Raw genomic sequence first — 12,981 nt, 5'->3', positions numbered from 1 at the left:
GAGATTGCTGGGAAGCTGTGGGAATGGCACGGTGAAGCCAGGCCTTGGCTTTCCCACTTGTGCTAGCCACAGACAGGCAGTCCCAGTTACCCCAGCCAGGGCCATCCTTAGCCATACACAAAATACGCAGCTGCTTAGGGCACCACAAAATTTGGGGCATACATGGCAGCACCAGCTTCGGCGGCCAGCCCTATCCCCTGGCCGGACCCCACGCGGGCTGCGCCCACTGCAAGGGGCAGGGCCATCCCTGGGGGTTGTGGGGCTCCAGACAACCCCCTCTGCCCCACCTCTTAGCCTTTCCCCCTGCTCCACCCCCGGCCCACCCCCATTCCACCTCTTCCCCCAGCGAGCCCGCACTCACCAGCAGCAGGCAGCGGAGCGCCGCGGCTAGGAGCTGGCGGAGCTGGAAGACCGTGCTGCTGACTGAGCTGTCATGAGACTTTGAGTTCACAGCTGGCTCTTCGTGGAGAAACAGAAACCGCTTCTCTCATCCCCGCCCTGTGCAACTGTCCGGGCCGATCTGAGAGGGGGCACCACTCCCAAGCACCCACTGCCATCCATGGGCACTGCGGGCGCTGAGGATCGGACAGGGGAGCTGCATGGGCTGGAAGGACCCGAGCCTGCACCTCGGAATAGGTGTCAAGCCCCTTGTCAGCTCCCATGGCTCCAGAGGGGTTTGAGAGTGTCTCTCCACACTGTGGAGGATCAGGACTGAAGATGAATCTAAAGTAATTAGCACGTGGGAGGATTTTTGTTAAGCTGTAACCAGTGGCGGGATCATCTCCCTTTAAACTCTGGGCTTCTCGATATTCGGGCTAACGCTCAGAAAAAGAAGCCAGGAGCACTGGGATCTACGTGGCTTTGGACAACCCGCTGGGTGTCCTTCGGCAAATTCCCCCCCAGGCCCTCTGTGCCTCCATTTTCTGAGGTGTTTCCCTCCATGGCAAGGCGCTTGGATGAGCTGAATTCTTTCTTGTTGGTAAACGGCTGGGAGCATCTCATGCCACACCCAGCATCGCTATTCCATGGGCACAAGCAATGGCATGAAGGGAAGGGATCTGAACAGACGGCGTCCTGTTCCCAAAGCCACGGGAGTCATGGCACAAACGGAGCGTTGCAAGTCCCAGCAAGCAGAGTCAGAAACAGCGAGTGACAATCCAGTCACGTGAAAATGCCGACAGCCGAGACAAACCCGAAATGAGACCGAGCGTCCGCAGGTCCCACTCGGAATAGAGCTGTCAGACTGCAGGGGCGGATTAGTCACTGGCCATCGGGGCCCTGGCAGGAGCACCGGGTGCTACAGACTGGGGACTGACTGGCTAAGTGGCAGTTCTGCAGAAAAGGACCTGGGGATTACAGTGGATGAGAAGCTGGATATGAGTCAGCAGTGTGCCCTTGTTGCCAAGAAGGCCGATGACATATTGGGCTGTATTAGTAGGAGCACTGCCAGCAGATCGAGGGACGTGATTATTCCCCTCTATTCGGCACTGGTGAGGCCACACCTGGAGTATTGCGTCCAGTTTTGGTTCCCCCCCCCCACTACAGAAGGGATGTGGACAAATTGGAAAGAGTCCAGTGGAGGGCAACGAAAATGCTTAGGGGGCTGGAGCACATGACTTATGAGGAGAGGCTGAGGGAACCAGGATTGTTTAGTCTGCGGAAGAGAAGAATGAGGGGGGATTTGATAGCTGCTTTCATCTACCTGAAGGGGGGTTCCAAAGAGGATGGAGCTCGGCTGTTCTCAGTGGTGGCAGATGACAGAACGAGGAGTAATGGTCTCAAGTTGCAGTGGGGGAGGTTTAGGTTGGATATTAGGAAAAACTTTTTCACTAGGAGGGTGGTGAAGCACTGGAATGGGTTCCCTAGGGAGGTGGTGGAATCTCCATCCTTAGAGGTTTTTAAGGTCAGGCCTGACAAAGCCCTGGCTGGGATGATTTAGTTGGTGTTGGTCCTGCTTTGAGCAGGGGGTTGGACTAGATCTGAGGGGGTTGGACTAGATGACCTCGTGAAGTCCCTTTCAACCCTAATATTCTATGATTCTGCGATTCTATTAATAAACAAAAGTGATTTTATTAAGTATAAAAAGTAGGATTTAAGTGGTTCCAAGGAATAACAGACAGAACAAAGCAAGTTACCAAGCAAAATAAAACAAAACAGGCAAGTCTAAGCCTAATACATTAAGAAACTGATTACAGGTAAATCTCACCCTTAGAGATATTCCAATAAGCTTCTTTCACAGACTACACTCCTTCCTAGTCTGGGCCCAATACTTTCCCCTGTACAGTCCTTGTTAGTTCCAGCATGCATTTTAGGTGAAAAGCAGGGGTTTTCTCATGACTGGGACCCCACTTGGTTCTTTTCCACCCCCTTTTATATCTTTGGCACAAGGTGGGAACCTTTTGTCTCTCTGGGTTCCCACCTCTCCTAAAAAGTACCAGGTTTAAGATGGATTCCAGTATCAGGTGACATGTTCACATGTCCTGTGAGACCCCCCCTCCATTCTTCTAGGGCTGGCCCACGTGTACACAGGAAGGCTTGCAGGTAAATAAACCATTTACAACCAAAAGGAGTACTTGTGGCACCTTAGAGACTAACCAATTTATTTGAGCATGAGCTTTCGTGAGCTACAGCTCACTTCATCAGATGTTTACCGTGGAAACTGCAGCAGACTTTATATACACACAGAAATCATGAAACAATACCTCCTCCCACCCCACTGTCCTGCTGGTAATAGCTTATCTAAAGTGATCAACAGGTGGGCCATTTCCAGCACAAATCCAGGTTTTCTCACCCTCCACCCCCCCACACAAATTCACTCTCCTGCTGGTGCTAGCCCATCCAAAGTGACAACTCTTTACATAATCAAGTCGGGCTATTTCCTGCATAGATCAAGGTTTTCTCACATCCCCCCCACCCCCATACACACACAAACTCACTCTCCTGCTGGTAATAGCTGATCTAAACTGACCATTCTCCAGGTTTAAATCCAAGTTAAACCAGAACATCTGGGGGGGGGGGTAGGAAAAAACAAGAGGAAACAGGCTACCTTGCATAATGACTTAGCCACTCCCAGTCTCTATTTAAGCCTAAATTAATAGTATCCAATTTGCAAATGAATTCCAATTCAGCAGTTTCTCGCTGGAGTCTGGATTTGAAGTTTTTTTGTTTTAAGATAGCGACCTTATCTATCTATCAGAGGCTCGTTCACCTGCACATCCACCAATGTGATCTATGCCATCATGTGCCAGCAATGCCCCTCTGCCATGTACATTGGTCAAACTGGACAGTCTCTACGTAAAAGAATAAATGGACACAAATCAGATGTCAAGAATTATAACATTCATAAACCAGTCGGAGAACACTTCAATCTCTCTGGTCACGCAATCACAGACATGAAGGTCGCTATCTTAAAACAAAAAAACTTCAAATCCAGACTCCAGCGAGAAACTGCTGAATTGGAATTCATTTGCAAATTGGATACTATTAATTTAGGCTTAAATAGAGACTGGGAGTGGCTAAGTCATTATGCAAGGTAGCCTGTTTCCTCTTGTTTTTTCCTACCCCCCCCCCCAGATGTTCTGGTTTAACTTGGATTTAAACCTGGAGAATGGTCAGTTTAGATGAGCTATTACCAGCAGGAGAGTGAGTTTGTGTGTGTATGGGGGTGGGGGGGATGTGAGAAAACCTTGATCTATGCAGGAAATAGCCCGACTTGATTATGTAAAGAGTTGTCACTTTGGATGGGCTAGCACCAGCAGGAGAGTGAATTTGTGTGGGGGGGTGGAGGGTAAGAAAACCTGGATTTGTGCTGGAAATGGCCCACCTGTTGATCACTTTAGATAAGCTATTACCAGCAGGACAGTGGGGTGGGAGGAGGTATTGTTTCATGATTTCTGTGTGTATATAAAGTCTGCTGCAGTTTCCACGGTAAACATCTGATGAAGTGAGCTGTAGCTCACGAAAGCTCATGCTCAAATAAATTGGTTAGTCTCTAAGGTGCCACAAGTACTCCTTTTCTTTTTGCGAATACAGACTAACACGGCTGTTCCTCTGAAACCTGTCATTTACAACCAGTTGTCCTAGTCAATGGGAGCTATCAAGATTTTAAACCACCATTAATGGCCCACTACAGTACTACAATTTGCATAACTACAATAGGACCTCAGAGTTATACTTCATGTTCCTAGTTTTAGATACAAGAATGATACATACATACAAATAGGATGACCATGCTCGGTAGATCATAAGCTTTGTAATGATACCTTACAAGAGACTTTTTGCATGGAGCTTATTCCCGTTCCATCATATTCACACTTATAAACCTGTTTTTATGAAGCATGGGAGTGCAACGTCACACCGTAGTCCACCTCTCAAGACCTAGACATAGTCTCGCTTAGCTTGGACTGGTTTCCATCTAACCAGGCGACACTGGTTTCCCACCCCATCAGTGCGTGGGACCAAGCTACCGGGGGTCTCTCCGTGGCTTTGGAGGGGCTGTCCGTGGAAAAAGGAACATTTCAAAGCCTGTTATTTCCGTCCCACGCATGGCGACCAGGAGGTGGCACCACAGAGCCATGCTGGGACTCCCAATGGCCCGACGGGATCGGCCCAGAGCCCTGGTTCCACCTGTCGGCGGGTCGCTGGCCGTGGGTGTCGGTCACTCTTGCCGGCAGCCTCAGAAGACAAGACAAGGGACGCATCAGCTGCCGGGATAGAACTGCCCTGAGTCTTGCCCAGCGTCCCCAGTGGTTCCTGCCAGGCTGATTCGTAGCCCAGCCGCGCCCCGGGTGCCGTTTCTGTGGCAGCATTTCCTTGCATTGCAACACGTCGGTGCTGCCAGATCGTCCGAGGTATCTGTCGCTGGGCTAGTGCGAGCCAAGGGCACCCATGCTGCAGCCACCCCTGAGACTTCCGTGTAACCACCCCCCAGCGGCCCAGGGGGAGGGGCACTCATTGCCCACCAGAGGCTGGGAAAAGCCCATTGCCTTGAATCCATCGATTGGTTTCTGGGGATCGCCCAGCCCCAGGGGGACAGTGCTGAGCAGCTGGAGATGCTCAATGGCTTTGCACGCCTGGCTGACGACTGCCCCCACGGGAGGGGTTCCAACTCCAAACCGATGGCTCACAGAGCGGTAGCGATCCGGGGTGCTGGCACCCAGAGAGTGACCCATCGCCCCCTTCCTCCCCTGGCAGAGCCTGGAGCTCGGCACCTGGCTCCAAGGACGCAGCCGTCTGCATCCCCAGGCTCTGGAGCCGCAGCTGCTCCTCCCAGGTTGGCATCTCGATGGGATCCCGCCGCCTGGGGCTCAGAGTGGGGACCCAGCCCGGCTGGTGTGAACGCCTGCAGCAGGTGGGCCAGAGCACTCGCTGTCTCCATGGGCCCCTCACCCTCGCAGCCCGGCTGCTGGCTTCCGCAAACACGGACGAATCCCTCGCCGGAGAGCCCCGCCGGTCCGTGCAGGAGCCCCAGGTCTGGGGGCGAGAAGGCCGCAGGTTATGGGACGGAGCGGAGGGATTTGTGGGCATTTGACCCCAACCCCCCCACCCAGTTCCCTGAAAGGGGTGGGGCTGTCCCACAATACACTGCAACAGCGGCCCACAAGGCTGCGCAGGGGACCCCTACCCACAATGCATGTGGCTTTTGCAGGTCCGGCTTGATGCTGGCAGGACACGCTGCAGGGGGCCGAGCCGAACGGCCCAGTTCCCCAGTGCGGGCAAGGTCTGAGCGGGGCCGTGCAGGGGGAGGTGCTGTCTGCACGCCCCTGGCAACGCAGCTCCAGGGCTAGCCCCGGTGGGAAAGGGGCCCAGCCCCTCCTGGGCGTGGCTGTGCCCCTCAGTCGGGCTGACCCAGCAGAGCATCCACCAGGCGCCACCCAGCTGCCGGGCCGAGGGACAGGCAGACACCCTAATTCTGGGATCCCCGGCACGGTGACCTCGCCAGACCTGTTCATCCCATGGGCCAGCACTGAGATTCCAGGGCCAGGACCCCCTTGCCCACCCCCGCAGTAGATCAGGAGCCCCCGGGGGCGACACTGCTGTCAGCTCCCGGTGCCGGCCCTGTGCAACGTCCTCTCCCCTTCCCACACTGCGACCCGCAGCGCCAGGGTACCCTGGGGGAGCCCCAGCCCCCAGCCGGCCTGGGCTGAACATAGGGACTGCTCATTAACCCGCCTTCGCCCTCCGAGGGCAGTTCCGAGGCCAGGAAGGGGCAGGTGCAGCCACCTCTGGTGTGGAGCATGGAGGGTGCCGCTGCCCCTGGGCTCGGGGGACGCTGCTGGGGCTGCAAGGAGGGTGGGAAGGGGGATGGGAGGGTCCCTGCCTGTCCCAGGCTCTCCTGGGAATCCTCCGATGCTCTGGCTTTTGTCCCGTCTGACGGACGCTGCCTTCAGCAGCCCAGCACCCCCTAGTGCCACGCTGGGGCCAGCGCTCATTGAGCGGGGAGAGCGCCCCCCGATGAGCCCCCCGCGCCCTGCAGCCCAGCGCCCCCTAGCGCCGTTCCTCCTGTCACTCCTTTGGCTTCCCCATGCCCCTGGCAGCAGCTTAGTGGGGGGACGGGAGGGGCTGTGGGAGGCATGGTCCCGCGTGGGCATGTCTGAGTGGGCACCCGTGTGACTGTGTGTGCTTCTGGGGGCTCCCGGGGGCTATGTGCACAGGCTGGTGTGTGTAGGAGTGTCTGTGCTCATGTGTGACAGGGTGTGTAGGTGTGTGCGGGGTGCGTGGAGATGCGTGTTTGGAGGTGCGTGGAGATGCATGCGGGGTGCGTGTGAAGTGTGTAAATGCATGCGGGATGCGTGTGTAAATGCATGCGGGGTGCGTGTGGAAGTGTGTAAATGCATGTGGGATGCGTGTGTAAATGCATGCGGGCTGCGTGTGGAAGTGTGTAAATGCATGCGGGCTGCGTGTGTAAATGCATGCGGGCTGCGTGTGGAAGTGTGTAAATGCACGCGGGCTGCGTGTGTAAATGCATGCGGGCTGCGTGTGGAAGTGTGTAAATGCATGCGGGCTGCGTGTGTAAATGCATGCGGGCTGTGTGTGGAAGTGTGTAAATGCATGCGGGCTGCGTGTGTAAATGCATGCGGGCTGCGTGTGGAAGTGTGTAAATGCATGCGGGCTGCGTGTGTAAATGCATGCGGGCTGCGTGTGGAAGTGTGTGAATGCATGCGGGCTGCGTGTGTAAATGCATGCGGGCTGCATGTGGAAGTGTGTAAATGCATGCGGGCTGCGTGTGTAAATGCATGCGGGCTGCGTGTGGAAGTGTGTAAATGCATGTGGGATGCGTGTGTAAATGCATGCGGGGTGCGTGTGGAAGTGTGTAAATGCATGCGGGCTGCGTGTGTAAATGCATGCGGGCTGCGTGTGGAAGTGTGTAAATGCATGTGGGCTGCGTGTGTAAATGCATGCGGGGTGCGTGTGGAAGTGTGTAAATGCATGCGGGCTGTGTGTGTAAATGCATGCGGGCTGCGTGTGGAAGTGTGTAAATGCATGCGGGCTGTGTGTGTAAATGCATGCGGGCTGCGTGTGGAAGTGTGTAAATGCATGCAGGCTGCGTGTGTAAATGCATGCGGGCTGCGTGTGGAAGTGTGTAAATGCATGCGGGCTGCGTGTGGAAGTGTGCGGCGGTGTGCGCACACTCATGACTACTCCAGCAGGGGGTGAGGCAGGTTACCAGCTCTGTGGCAGCCTGTGCTGGGTGGGGCCGGGGCGCGGGGTCTGCTCCTGAGTCCCCGAGGAGTCGCTCGCTGACTGGGCTCAGCCATGGGGGCAGGAGGCTGGCCCGGGCCGAGGCAGCCACCCGCCGGCGCCTGCTTGATACTCAGCCCCGCTCGGCGCTGCTAATTGACGGGCCCAGCCCTGCTCTCAATCTGCAGCTGTTGCTGTGTAGCAGAGCCCAGACCTGGGCCCTTGGGGGGCTGATGCCCCCCCAGCCCCTCCCAGCGGGCAGGCCAGCAGTGCACAGCTGAGGGCGGGGGAAGGACACCTGGCTACCCCAGCTGGGGAGCAGGAGGGACCCAAGGTGTTCGCTGGCCACTGGGCTCGCTCACGATGGTGGCATCTCGCCCACAGCACCAGCTCCTTTCTCGAAAAGCTCACACACTAAATGGACCCAGGGAGGGGAAACTGAGGCTCATCTGGCCCCAGCCTGGCATATCTGAGCAGCTCCCTCCTTACCGCATGTAGCCTCCCCGCACTAGGGACAGGGACGGGGCTGAGGCCCGGATCCCGGGGCCTCGCACCTGCCGCTGAAATCAATGGGCCCCAGGCCCCGCAGTGAGTCCGTGCAGCGTCTTGGCCCCCACGTTGACAGGCCAACCAGGCTCATACTCTGGTGCCCCCAGCAACTGTGTGGCCCTGGCGGCCTGGACTGGGGCTCTGAAGGTCAGAGTGGGGAGCCCGGGTTCTGGGACTCGTTGCCGCTCGCTGGGCAGATCCACCCAGAGTCCAAGCGACGCTTCCTTCTCCAGGCCCTGGCGTCCTGAGATCTCCGTGGAGCCTCCCGGACGCTGGGGAGGGGAGCAGCAGCAGCCCAGCCTGTGGCCTGTTGGTGTGTACAGCCCCTGGCACAATGAGCTGGACTAGGCCCCACAGCAGTGTAAATGCTTAATAACAACGTACATCTGGGGAAACTGAGGCACAGAGAGGGGCCAGGACTTGCCAAGGTCGCACTGAGCCGTGACTAGGACCCAGGAGTCCTAATGCCTTGTCCCTTAACCACAAGCCCCGTGATGCGCAGGGCTCCTTCCCCTGCCCATCCATCGGCCCCGCAACCGCTCCGTGGAGCTGGTGCTGCGGCTGGCCCGTCGTAGGTGCTGCCACGTGCCTGCCAAGGCAATGGGGCGCTGAGCTGAGCCAGCCCTTCCCACAGTGCTGAGCGGGCAGCGATTCGGGGAGGGTTAGTCCTGCTCGGCACCTGCCGCCCCCCGTAAGGATCAGGCCTTTTCCTGTAGCCATATTGTGAGGCTCAAAGCCTACGGCCTTCGGCTGCAGCCAGATCCGAAGAGCAGCCAAGCAGCTGCCGTTAGCTGAGACGCAGGAAGTCAGATCCGCACGGTCCAGCTACATGACAGTAAAACAATGTCAGATCCGGCTGGTGAGGAGGAGACCCCGTCCCAATGGCCCCCACGACCACCAGATAAAGACCCAGCTCTTAAGATGGTTAAAGAAAACTTAGTTCGATGGCGTCTGTTGTGAAACCCTCATTGCTTCATTGTTTTGTCTTTATGGTCCCCACTCCCCCATTGTTTCTCTGTCTGGTCTCTGTCTGGTTCTTGAATTGTTTCTGTCTGATACATAATTAATTTTGCTAGGTGTGAGTTAATTAAGGTGGTGGGGTAGGATTGGCTAGAGAATTTTGCAAAAAGAAAAGGAGTACTTGTGGCACCTTAGAGACTAACCAATTTATTTGAGCATGAGCTTTCGTGAGCTACAGCTCACTTCATCAGATGTTTTTTGTTACACTGTGTTAGGATTGGTTAGTAAAATTTCAGTATAATGACTGGTCAAGGTGCACCTAAAAAGGACTCAAATTTCACTGTATAAAATGGGGTCCAAAAGGAAGTTTTTGGGAATCAACTCCAGGACACAGCCCCAAAGATCAGAACTGCCAGACTTCAACACCCTGCCAATGACACCGGGCAGAAACTGGAGTCCCCCGGATGGACTGATCCTGCCTGGCCAGCAGGAAAAGTTATTGGGTGTGGTGAGCACTGTTTTTGGGGCGTGTGCCGTCTGGTCTGGGTGATTGTTAATCAATAGAGGTGATGTAGGGCATGACCGCGTAAGGCTCTTTCACTGGTAACAGGACCTGCACACCTGCAGAGGTAGTTACACCCGGAGCCCTACGCACTGGGAAGGGGTGATCCTGAGCCCTACGCACTGGGAAGGGGTGATCCTGAGCCCTACGCTCTGGGAAGGGGTGTGGGTCCAGGTTAGTTGCACCCGGAGCCCTACGCACTGGGAAAGGGTGATCCTGAGCCCTACGCACTGGGTAAGGGTGGGTGCTTTTCGCCTGGAGCCCGATGGACTGGGAAACGGTGGGGTGCCCTAATGGGTGCAGGTAACACCCCAGCCACTGTCGCGGCCGCAGGAGCGTCAGAACCGCAGCTCCAGCCCCTGCCTGGGCCTGGCATTGCCCGCGCGGAGCCTGTGCGGGGTGACTGGCGCTGCCCAGGAATCAGGGCACTGCTAGAAACACTCCCTGGGTGTAACGCAGCAGCTGCCCCTGCCCTATATCTGCTAATGTCCGTCAGTCCCGCCCCCAGCCCCTTCTGCTCCAGCCCCAGGGCCTCCCTGCTCTGCTGTGGGCCTCCCCTGGACTGAGGGGGGCTGACAACTAGCCTCAACCCAGCACCCGTAGCTCCCTTGTGACTTGGTCTGGATTGAACCCACTTCGTCAGCCCCGGGTCGTCTCCGGCAGGGGACAAAGGCGCCCTTGATTCCCGGTGGCAGGGGACAGACCCCCCCTTCCTGTGCCTCCCCCTTGCTCGGGAGAGATCTGGCCTCATCCCCCCAGCCGGACAGGCAGCTCTTTGGGGAGTGGTGCGCCCCCCACCCCCGGCCGGGGTGCAGTCGGGCTGGCAGGAGCCGAGCGCGTCAATCGGCCCATTGAGAGCCCCAGGCAGGATGCAGGAGCAGGCCCAGCAGAGCCCCCCCCGTCCTCCTGGCTGCATCTCCCTGTGCGGGGCCTGCCTGGGACTTGTGCCTTGTGCAGAGCACGTGTGTGCGAGGGATTTGCACGGCCTGTCTGTCCTGTAGAATCACAGAATCCTAGACTGTCAGGGCTGGAAGGGACCTCAGGAGGTCACCTAGTCCAGCCCCCTACTCAAAGCAGGACTGATCCCCACCTAAATCAAAAGCCCACAGGACACACGAGTTGTGTATAGTTGTGGGGGGAGGGGCTGTGTGTGTGCACGTGTGTGTCAGAAGCGTGTGGCATGTGCAGGCGTGCGTGCGAGCGAAGGAGCTCGGGGCACACACAGAAGAGCTGTTCCTAGCGAGGGGAACAAAGAGTCTTCTCTTCTGCAAATGCCGAGCGCCCCGGTGGGAGTAAACGCCGCAGCTCCCGGGGCCCGGGCAGGATGGGACGCAAGCCGCCTGCCCGGGGGCCCATCCGCTGCCTCGCTCTGTTCGCAGCCGCCGAGCCTGGTTTGCCCTTGAAAAGCAGGTGGAAACACGGTGAGCGGCTGCTCCCAGGGCTTTGATCGTCCTCTTAATGCACCAACACAAACCCGCCTCGCTGGGGTTTCTGCTCGCGCGGCTCGCAGAGAACTGAACGGGCTGGGGACGCTGCTGCTTTGGGCACGTTCTCCCTGCGGCCCCGATCCCACGGAGCACCCCTGAAATCCACCAGTGTGATCCTGGCAGCTGGGGGTGCCCCTGCAGCCCCTGGAGGCCACAGGAAAGTGTCCCCAAAGCCGTCAGGGCCCCAGGCAGGGAGGCCAGGTCTCGGCGCTGCAGGCCCACGTCCTGCGGTCCCTTGGCATTCTCCCCTCTCCCCCGCGGCTGGCAGCCAGAGCTCGGGGCTGCCCTGGGCAGGAAGAGCTGGGGCTGGAGCCAAGCCGGGAGCCTCCTCTGAGGGAGCCTCCACTCCAGAGTTCACTCCAGAATTGCCCCTCCGGTGCCAGCCTGCCACGGAGCTCTGTGCCGGGGGGTGGGGGGTAGCTGGCACTGGGGGCTCTGTGCTGGAGGGGTATAGCTGGCACTGGCTGGAGGGTGGTGTGTAGCTGGCACCGGTGGCTGGGGCCTCTGTGCTTGATGGGGGGTTGTGACGTTCCCCTCTGGTGATATCCAGACTGGTGATCTGCTAGGTCCCCCAATCCTCGACTCTGGGAGCCAGCCTCACCCTGCTCTGCTGGGAGAACCCCCACTCCTGGGCTGCTCACGCTCAGCCTCTGCCATGTAAGGGGCTCCCAGCTACTTGCGAGTGAATGACACTAGCCAATATCTCCGGTCCCAGACACAACCCTGGGAACCGCCGTCTTGCCGTGTCCAGTTGTGCCCGCTGGACGCTGCAAGCGTTTATGAGCGCGTCAATTTAACAAAGAAATTGATATGTACAGTCCCAGACTGACCAAAGGAAGGGGGGTGACTCACTCCAGAGTCCAACTGATCCTTTTGTTGCTGGCTAGGCCAGCGTCCTTTGTCCCTGTGAGGCTGGGCCGGGTCTGTCTCACACCTGCCCTGATGAGGTGTGAACTGCCCCTCTGTGAGCTGTAGCTCAGGAAAGCTCACGCTCCAATAAATGGGTTAGTCTCTAAGGTGCCACAAGTCCTCCTGTTCTTTTTGCTCTTGGAGCGTTTTTGCCTGGGCTTGCTTTAAGCCATGAGGACGCATTTTCAGCCTCCTAACTATATCCATGAAATCACAGACTACCAGGGTGGGAAAGGACCTCAGGAGGTCATCTAGTCCAACCCCCTGCTCAAAGCAGGACCGATCCCCAATTTTTGCCCCAGATCCCTAGATGGCCCCCTCAGGGATTGAACTCACAACCCTGGGTTTAGCAGGCCAGTGCTCCAACCTTTACTATAACATTTCTGCAGCAACAATCACTGTCACATGACTAGAACAACCATGCTCAGGGCATCACGAGTCTTCCGAAGACACCCGACATGACAAACTTTGCATTGGATCCCACACAGTCGTGTTACAAAGATGAACACCGGGGGGGGGGGGGGGGCAGGCGTTCCCCCGAGGTACCGAATGTCACAGGGGTGTGTAGCTGGCGCTGACGGCTGGGGGTTCTGGCCGGAGCGCTGTGCATAGCTGGCCTGGGGGCTGGACTCTGTGCTGGAGGAGGGTGGGGAGCTGGCAATGGCAGGTCTGTCTGATTGGGGGGTAGTTTCTGGGCAGGGTGCCGGGAGGGCGGCCGGAGGCTTTGCAGGAAGGACCCCGAGGGCTCGCTGGGCATGTCACGGAGCTAACCTGCATCTGACATGTGCACTCACGCCAGCTCTGCCCCGCTCTGCCCAGGCCCCCTGGTCGTGC

The sequence above is a fragment of the Lepidochelys kempii genome, chromosome 26 (assembly GCF_965140265.1).
Source record: "Lepidochelys kempii isolate rLepKem1 chromosome 26, rLepKem1.hap2, whole genome shotgun sequence".
Taxonomy (NCBI): domain Eukaryota; kingdom Metazoa; phylum Chordata; order Testudines; family Cheloniidae; genus Lepidochelys; species Lepidochelys kempii.
The sequence above is the reverse complement of the archived record's forward strand: the minus strand, read 5'-3'. Positions refer to the sequence as shown.